Source organism: Cimex lectularius, unplaced genomic scaffold, assembly GCF_000648675.2.
Source record: "Cimex lectularius strain Harlan isolate CLEC.00 unplaced genomic scaffold, Clec_2.1 scaffold201, whole genome shotgun sequence".
In the NCBI taxonomy this organism is placed as follows: domain Eukaryota; kingdom Metazoa; phylum Arthropoda; class Insecta; order Hemiptera; family Cimicidae; genus Cimex; species Cimex lectularius.
The window spans coordinates 1-9,122 of NW_019392805.1; the positions used below are offsets into that span (position 1 = coordinate 1).

Genomic DNA, 9,122 nt, shown 5'->3' on the forward strand with positions numbered 1-9,122 from the left:
TAGGTCAGTTATCATGGTCAGCAAAAGTGTACTGGTGACTGAGTGGAAAAGCTCTTTCAGTTATTTACAGCGGAGCCATTCTACCCATATTAACATATGCTGCTCCAGTTTGGATAGGAGCGCTAAACCGAAAATACAACATACGGGGACTAGGGAGGATCCAAAGACAGATGCTGCTCAGAGAAATAAAGGGATACCGTCAGATAAATATTTAAATATAAGGGTAAGTTTAAATTTAGAGTTGATGCTCGGTGTTGGCCCTCGAGTCGGTGAACTCATACTCAATTGGCATTGGGTCCGTATATCAGTTAAACAGCCCATAAACGAATAAATATCTAACGGTAGAAATGTTGGACATGGAGTCGTTTAGATGGGCATTTGATCTGTATAGTGATTTTGCCGGAATTTGGGAGATAGCAAGTTTTAACCCCTGATTCTCAATTTTATTTGTAATAAAAAATTTATAAAATTTTATTTTTATTTTATTAAAATTTTAATCTTGATGGCCCACGGCTGTTTTCACTCATGGTATGGTACGAGAACGAGACTTCCACTAAATTTTTTTCCTGCAAAGAAGTTCTATTAATCTGCCCACAAGAGTCCTTTTTGATCTAATTGCCTCAAGTCGTTACACGATAGCTTTTTAGGACTTTCATGCTTCTTTGTCTAAAACGGTCGGCACTTTTGGTTTTATTCCGGAGGGAAATTACAACCCAAGTTCGTAAGGAAAATTTCAAGAGTTTTGGTCATTGGCAGATTTAAGTTGGCCTAGACCAAGGCCAAACTTTTTAGCTAGCACCAACTTTGTCATTCGCATCAAATACTGCGATGTACTCTTCCCTAGCAAAGACAGTCTGATCTCTTTCATTTCCATGAAAATATCTAATAAATACGACGTTATTCATTGCTATTTCCCACCAGTGAAAGGTGGGCCCACCCAGGCCAATTCGACATTGTGATCTATCAGCAGAGATAAGACTTCAAAGCACTTCTGTATGAAGAAGCAGGGAATGATGAAGGCTTCCTATATCGTCACATAGTATTGTGAGAAGTCTTGACTTCAATGGCAGCGATTTGATATAATTAACCATTTGAACAGACTCATCCAAAACTTTCTTAAAAGAGTCTGGCATTTAATTCGTTGCTAAAGCATGTCGGTAAAGAAGACAATGACTGCTGCTGCAATCGTTTCATTTAACTTTTATTTTAGTGTGTAGAGATTAGTGACCGTTAATCGATAGTTATTCAGATATCGTGAGATGCGTTCTGGTGTGATGTAGGTTTCAGAAAAACATTTTCTTTATCGTGCCAACGTTTCGATCTTTTATTGAGATCATCTTCAGAGCTCAAAGTGTTTGTCTTCTGTGTAATTGTGCCATCCTTGCGTGTCGTGTTGAGAGTGCTTTTATTTTAGTAATAACTCCGATAGTTCAGGGGGGGGAGTCATTGCTTTTCCACCGTCTGTCAATGCAATCAGACCATGGAATTTTGTTAGTTGTAAAAAAATCGTCCAAGAAACTGAATATTTCGGCACTTGTTGGATCAGAAAGAAGTGGTTTGCACAAGAGAAGACCCTCCTCGAACTACCCCGAGTATTCGCAACGGACAAAACCCAATAAAATAAGTGGTAGAGCAGCGGCGTATTTAGCCGAAGGTCGTGGGTTCGAATCCTGCTCGTGGCACTAAATTTTTCATTTCAACCAAAACCTTACATAAAAGGATTAATTAATTGAAAGAAATAATTTGTGCAATAGATCACTAAATATAATGGATGTATAATTACGAATAACTTTATAAAAAATAATAAAAGCTGGTAAGTTTAATTTTCTAATTATTAACTTTCTCGATGTTCGCCGCGTATCACAGGATGTGAAGCCCCGGTCTAGACGAAGAAGAGAAATGTGCATGAGAAAAATACAAGTTGACAGAAACTTGTACACTGAGAAACGCAAACATCATCTGTTTCTCCGATGATTTTGCTTATTCACTTTATTTACACAGAAGCTAACGTTATTTTTCCGATTTGTCAATTAAAAGCTCATCAGACTTTGAAAAATTCCAACAGACAACTATAGAACTTAGATGTTACTTTCAACCTAAATGGAATTTTATTCTTATTCTACTCTTTGAACCTCGTTATTATTTAATCTGCTGGAAAATATTGGCATTTAAAACTTGTTCCGTTTCTCTGTTATGATCCAGTGCCCAGATGTGTTTTGCCAATTTTAGAGAGGATTAATACGATAACAGATGTCTGATAATGGTACACTGTTTACTAAAGATAGCGGAAATGATATCAGGTTAAATGTCCCATGTATAGGTAGCAATGTTGAGCGAGAAGGGCCTGGGATTTTAAAGGAGAAAGTTATTTTTGTAGTTTACTGTTAAAACGACTAGTCAACGAAAAAAGTGTGTACTGCAACACTGTTTAGTAGCACCGATAATGGGAAAAGCTGAAGGAACTGGTTTTAGTAGAGTCAGATCTCTGTTCTGAACAATCCTCCAGTTTGAATTTGAACTGGCGGCGAAAATAATTGCGACTTTTCGGCATAGCTTTAAAATAATATCTTTAACAGAATTTAATTCAGTTTAAAAAGTAAAGTCATCGAATGTGAAATATAATCGGCTACATCAACTTCCTGATAGATGAAGACATCGAAATTCAAAAATAAATAAGCCTAGCCTCAAGCTTGTAAAGAAGCCAAACGAAAACGATAAGAGGCCCTCAAGGGTGTCGTCCATCTGCAATTTACATGATACAAATAAAATTTAAATGAGAGTGAGAGAAACAGAGAAAGGGAGAGAGAGAGAGAGAGAGAGAGAGAGAGAGAGAGAGATCAAAAGAGAACAACTTAGTAAAGAATGAGATTTAAAAAAAGCGAGCGAGTGAGTGAGTGAGTGAGCGGGTGGGTGAGTGAGTGAGTGAGTGAGTGAGTGAGTGAGTGAGTGAGTGAGTGAGTGAGTGAGTGAGTGAGTGAGTGAGTGAGTGAGTGAGTGAGTGTGTGTGTGTGTGTGTGTGAGTGAGTGAGTGAGTGAGTGAGTGAGTGAGTGAGTGAGTGAGTGAGTGAGTGAGTGAGTGAGTGAGTGAGTGAGTGTGAAAGTGTGAAAGTGAGAGAGTGTGAGTGAGATAAAACAAGTGCAAATAGTTAAGAATGAGATTAAAGAAAGCGAGTGTGAGAGAGAGAGATTGAATGAGTGATATCAAAAGAGAGCAAGATAGTTAACAATGAGATTAAAAGAAAGCGAACGATAGAGAGAGAAAAAGAGAAAAAAACAGCAAGATAGATTAAGAATAAGATCAAAAGAAAGCCAGTGAGAGAAAGAGAGAGAGAGAGAGAGAGAGAGAGAGAGAGTGAAAGAGAGATCAAAAGAGAACAACTTAGTAAAGAATGAGATTTAAAAAAAACGAGCGAGCGAGCGAATGAGTGAGTGAGTGAGTGAGTGAGTGAGTAAGTGAGTGAGAGTGAAAGTGAGAGAGAGTGTGAGTGAGATAAAACAAGTGCAAATAGTTAAGAATGAGATTAAAGAAAGCGAGTGTGAGAGGGAGAGATTGAGTGAGTGATATCAAAAGAGAGCAAGATAGTTAAGAATGATTAAAAGAAAGCGAACGATTGAGAGAGAAAAAGAGATAAAAAACAGCAAGATAGATTAAGAATGAGATCAAAAGAAAGCCAGTGAGAGAGAGAGAGAGAGAAAGAGAGAGAGAGAGAGAGATAAAAAATTGCATTATAGATTAAGAATGAGTTTAAAAGAAAGCGTGTGAGGGAAAAAGATAGAGAGAGAGAGAGAGAGAGAAAAAACAAAGAAAGAGAGAGAGGTCAAAAGAGTGCACCAAAGTAAAGAATGAGTTTAAAAGCAAGCTAGTGAGAGAGAAAGATAGATAGATAGGTAAATAGGTAGAGAGAGAGAGAGAGAGAGAGAGAGAGTGAGTGAGTGAGTGAGAGAGAGTGGGGGGGAAGAGAGTGAGTTCAAAAGAGAACATGATAGATTAAGAATGAGTTTAAAAGAAAGCGAGTGAGATTAAAACAGAGCAATGTGTTTTAAGAATGAGATTAACATAATTCAAAAATAAATAGATTTTAACCACTTTTGCAAAATGATGGATTAAAGGAAACAGAGTTTGAAGCTGGCAAAGCCATGTCAACCAGAGGTCGTTCAGGGTGTCCTCGTGGTGAAATGTTTTGAATGTACTGATTTTCCTTGACTCCTTCATACAAAAATCAATTGAAATCCGTTGGAGTCACGGCCCTCCATTCTCACACACGATATTTGTAGGACTTTTTTCAGATGACCGTCTATCAGTAAAGTCAAGATGAACGAAGGAAAATGTTTCTGAAAATGAAAATTGTTTCAAACAAAACATGTCAGAACGTTTACAATAAAAACAATAAAATGGATTATTGATCGAGACATTAATTCACTGAATTCCATAATTTTTGACCAATAACTCTTGGAATATCTTATTCGCTGATGGCATCCAAATGGCTTTGGTTGACTCGGTTTAAACAATTTTATAACCGATCAAATATAATTTGCCACATTTATGGACATGTCTGTAAATATAATCGTTTTAGCAAGTGGTTGAACTGCTGTGTTCAAATCAGTTGGAGGACGTCGAGTGTCTTGTTGGCCTGAAGAAATTTAATTTCACTTTCATATTTGCAATCATTCTTGATTTCACCACTATTTACGTTGTAAACAACCAGTTTTTTTTTTTTTTTGCTAAATCGTTTAATCAAAAAGAACCGATGAATCACGTGTACGGAGTCAATATTTGCCACACGTTTATAAATTTGGAGTATACACTTTGAAAATTTGCTTAACCCCCAGGAGAACTGCCGCGTACATTTTGCCGACCGTCTTTGTTTGATAATATTCTTGATAAGTCTTTTACTTTAAAGGAATTTAAAAAAAGGGTTATCGCTAGTCTCATGAATAATAAAACGCCCGGTCCTGACAGCATTAGCTATGAATTTTACAAATTTTCACCTGACTGCTTTCTAGTAGAATTATTAGACTTTTAACTCAGGAGAGGTTCTTCCCTCTTTTGGGAAAGCAAATATCCTACCACTACACAACTTGGGCGATGCAACGATACCAGCAACTGTCGGTCATGCATTGACTCGTCACCGATAATTTTTTCAAATCTTCTGGAGTTCGTAGATCACAACAAGCTTTTAAGTGAGTCTCAAGCAGGTTAAAGGAAAGGCTACTCCACAGCAGACATCTTCACCCTAAACGATATTATTAATCTCAATCTAAAGACAAAAAGAAAGTTTAAGGGTTTTCGTGGACTTCAAGGCGGCTTTCGATTGTGTTGATAGGCACTCCCTAATACCCAAGCTCAGTAACCTCGGCTTTTCAGTAAAAACCCTCGCCATACTAAATTCACTTTTCATGCATACCAAATCGGCAGTCAGAGGCAGGGAGGGGATTTCAGATTATTTTAGGGTAAGTGCGGGTGTTCGGCAGGGTTGTAGCCTGAGTCCTTTATTGTTTGCTCTCTTTCTGGAGTTTGAATTACCAGTTTCTTATACACCAACAACAATGATCTACTGACTTCCACTGAAGTCAGATACTTAGGACTATATTATCTATTGACTGATGTGGAATCCCATACCAAGAGTTGGACAACCAGGAGCTTCCGAAATCATTGACCGTCAAACCTCAAAAAACTCTGAGGTGCGGCAAGGAGTACTCAGATATCAGATCAAAGCAGGCCAGTGTCCCACAAGGGAGCATTCTTGGTCCATTCCTGTATACCGTTTACACTGCGGGCTTCACTAAACATTATTACCCCTACGGCGGATGTCAATGTACAATTACACACTACGGATGTCTTACAACCCGAATCCTATCTAAGGACCTTCCAACTTCCAACTTGAGCTTGTCGAAGACGAGTTACATAAAGTGGAAAAGACAGTGAGGAAAAATGTGTACCAGTGTAAAAGAACTGCCTTGCTCTCCCTCCATTGGACATTTGCAACGAGGGCCTACCGACTTCCGGACCTAGACAGCTGACTGCTGTTGAAATCCCCTACCCCACAAGACTTAAGAGACAAGTACAACCTAACAGACGGAAAAGGCTTTTAAGACCGAAATCGGTTTTCATCGTTAAAATTCAACTAAATCGAAGCGAGACATTACTGCGACCAATTATAGACATTCGGAGAGGAACCGTGGGATTCCTCTAAGACGTCCATTGGAGTGTATTTGTCCTTGGACAAATTGTCAAAGCTACTTACTATGTCACTGACCGTCAACCAACGACCTCAACCAATAACTCCTTGACTTTTCCTATTTGTCAACAAAATTCCAACTCGCTTCCAAAATTTCGTCACCAAGCTCTCTCTCCATCCTAACCCTATTGTCCAAGGCATATTGTCTTCTCTGTGTTGCCTACTGGTTGTTGAACCTGTAATTTGACCGTTACCGATCATTTTTGGTATTTTCGCTATTCTCGTTGGGTGCTCAATCAGCCGAGAATGATAAAAAGTTCTCCCTCTCTCTCTCTCCCTCTCCCTCCATCACTCACTCACTCAATCGTTCGGTTACTGTCTCTCAATCACTCTCTCTCTCTCTCTCTCTCTCTCTCTCTCTCTTTCTCTCTCTCTCCAAAAAATAAAAACGGGTGAAAATAAGATGTCAGAGAATCTACGTATAGATCAAGGTGTGCATGCACAAGGCTCTATTTTATCTTCACCGATCTTTCCAATTTAGCATTCAACATGCGTTAAAAAATTAATTCCAAAATGTAAATCAATAATAATTGGACATAATAAATTAATGGAAAAAGTAAATGTACAAAACATCCGAAAGATAAAAATAGAGAACGATGAATTGGACTATGAAGAAACTGTAAAATGCTTGGGACTTTATTTGAAAAAATATTTAACCTGGAACGGACAAATTTTGAATATAACTAAGAAAATGTTCTCTACAATTTATCTGTTTAAAAAATTAGTTGGTTTTGCGAATGTTACTATCAAAAAACGTTTAGTACAAGCTCTAGTATTCCCGTATATTAAATAAGTAATAGCTGCAATGTGCGACTTACATTGTATGCAAATTAATAAACTACAATTTGGTGTAATTATGTGTATAGGACAATATATACTTAACTTAAAATGTGTCGATAGAATTTATGATAAATATTCTCAACTCCAGTTTTTAAAAATTAATGATTTAATTGATTATAATTTAGCATGTATCAAATCCAACGTGTTAAAAATGAACAACCTACATACATATAATAAATTTAAAAAAAATATATATATAGATCTGATTTATAATATAAACACTGGATATAAAACCAAGCAATTAAAAATTATAAAACACGGTACCACAATATTTAATAATTCATTTGCAATTAAAAGTGCAAGAATGTTTTCAAAATTTACAGTAGAAATTCAGAATTGTATCAAAATAAGTATGTTTAGAAAAAGAACTAAAAACATATTTTCTATCAAAATATGTGTAAAAATACCAAACTGTAATATTATTTTTTTCTCATTTTTTTACTCAATTAATTACAAAGATTGTCATGTTAAGATGTTGATAATGTCAACTGTCACAACTGTCACTTACGTTTATAATGCTAAACCCTTACAAATGTCTATTGTTAGTTGTTTCTCCTGATTGAAGTTAGGTTTGTTATTATTTAAAGATTACTTTTTATTTTGAATGTGTTAATCTTCTGTAAACAAGTATACAGTTTGTAAGAGATATTTAATTTTTTCATCTTTTTTGTGTAAAGTGGATTGAGTAGAGTTTCTAAAATCATGTTGCTGTAACTGTAACTGTAGGTGTAAGAGTGGTCCTAGAGACCAAACCTTGAGATAAATAAAGCTAGAATCAATCAATCATCATTCACTCACTCACTCAGTTGGACTGTTAACAACACACTGCAGATTCCGTAGCAGCCTGCGCAGATACTTTCAGGAAGAAGAGACAGCGGAACTGTCCTACGTACTCTGTTGGTACGTAGGATAAAAAAAATTTAGGTCCCACCGAGATTTGAACTCGGATCGCTGGATTCAAAGTCCAGAGTGCTAACCGTTACACCATGGGACCATATTATAAAAAAATTGCTAAAGTTTCTAATTGGCGGAAATCATCTGATTTGATTGGATCGAAAGAGGGAGAAATCATTTCCTATCTGCAATTGCAAAAACCTTCGATGACGTAACATGTACACTAGTAATTTTTAATCTTAATCGTTTGATGATTTTTTTAATAATTAATTTTAAAAATGATATTATTTTTTTACACATTGTCAATAATTTTTTTGTGGGTAGTGTTAAACTATGAACTTGTAAAAAAAATAAAATAAAAGAGAGCCACACATGCAACGGTAAATAATAGAAAATTAAATTTATTTATAATTAAATGAATAAATATGAATATATAAAAGCACAGATTTTTAATGTTTTCTTTGACCGTGAATTTTGTAATGAATTAAATTCGCTTATCAGTGTTTAAACGGTTCATTACGTTAAAGCAAAGTCATAAAACTGTTGCTCTCGGCGTTTGATCCCTGTAAAAAGGCGAATGGCCGCAATATTTTGTCTATTTCCTTTCAATCTCATATTTTTTGGAAGAGAGGATAGGAAGAAAGCCTTCATCAGAAGAACTTTCGTTTTTCGTTCAACATTGAAAGGATGAAGGCCGATAGTAACCAAAAGGTGGGTAACTCTAAGACAATTAAAAGGGATCGATGCAGTTGGGAAGAAGGTCGTGTTGGCATGGGTTCCCGGCCACATACGGATAGCCGGGAACGAAGAAGCAGACAGGGCGGCCAAAGGAGCCGCTGGAATGCCCCACGACGCTTCCCAACCTATACGCCCAGCGGACCTAAAACTACTAATTTCAAACTCAGTAAAAAAAGAATGGGAAACCCGCTGGGCTCGAAGAAATAGAATTAACCCTGCCAAACTGTGGCAGGTTAAGAAAGAAGTCGGTCCCTGGTCCACGGAGAACGGTTCGAAATGGGAAAAGGCCATACTGACGAGACTACGCATACGAGAATAACGCACGGGCACCTTCTGGCCGGAAAGCGACCGCGTAGGTGCCCGTTATGTAAGGATAGAATAACGGTCGAGCACCTCTTCAAGTGCAGAAGG

General features: G+C 37.0%; 1 non-coding gene across 1 annotated transcript; it reads right to left on the reverse strand.

Moving 5' to 3' along the window:
• Positions 1-8,001: 8,001 nt before the first annotated feature.
• Positions 8,002-8,073, reverse strand: Trnaq-uug. The gene has a single exon. It is a non-coding gene; the product is annotated as a tRNA-Gln (tRNA).
• Between the last annotated feature and the right edge of the window lie 1,049 nt (positions 8,074-9,122).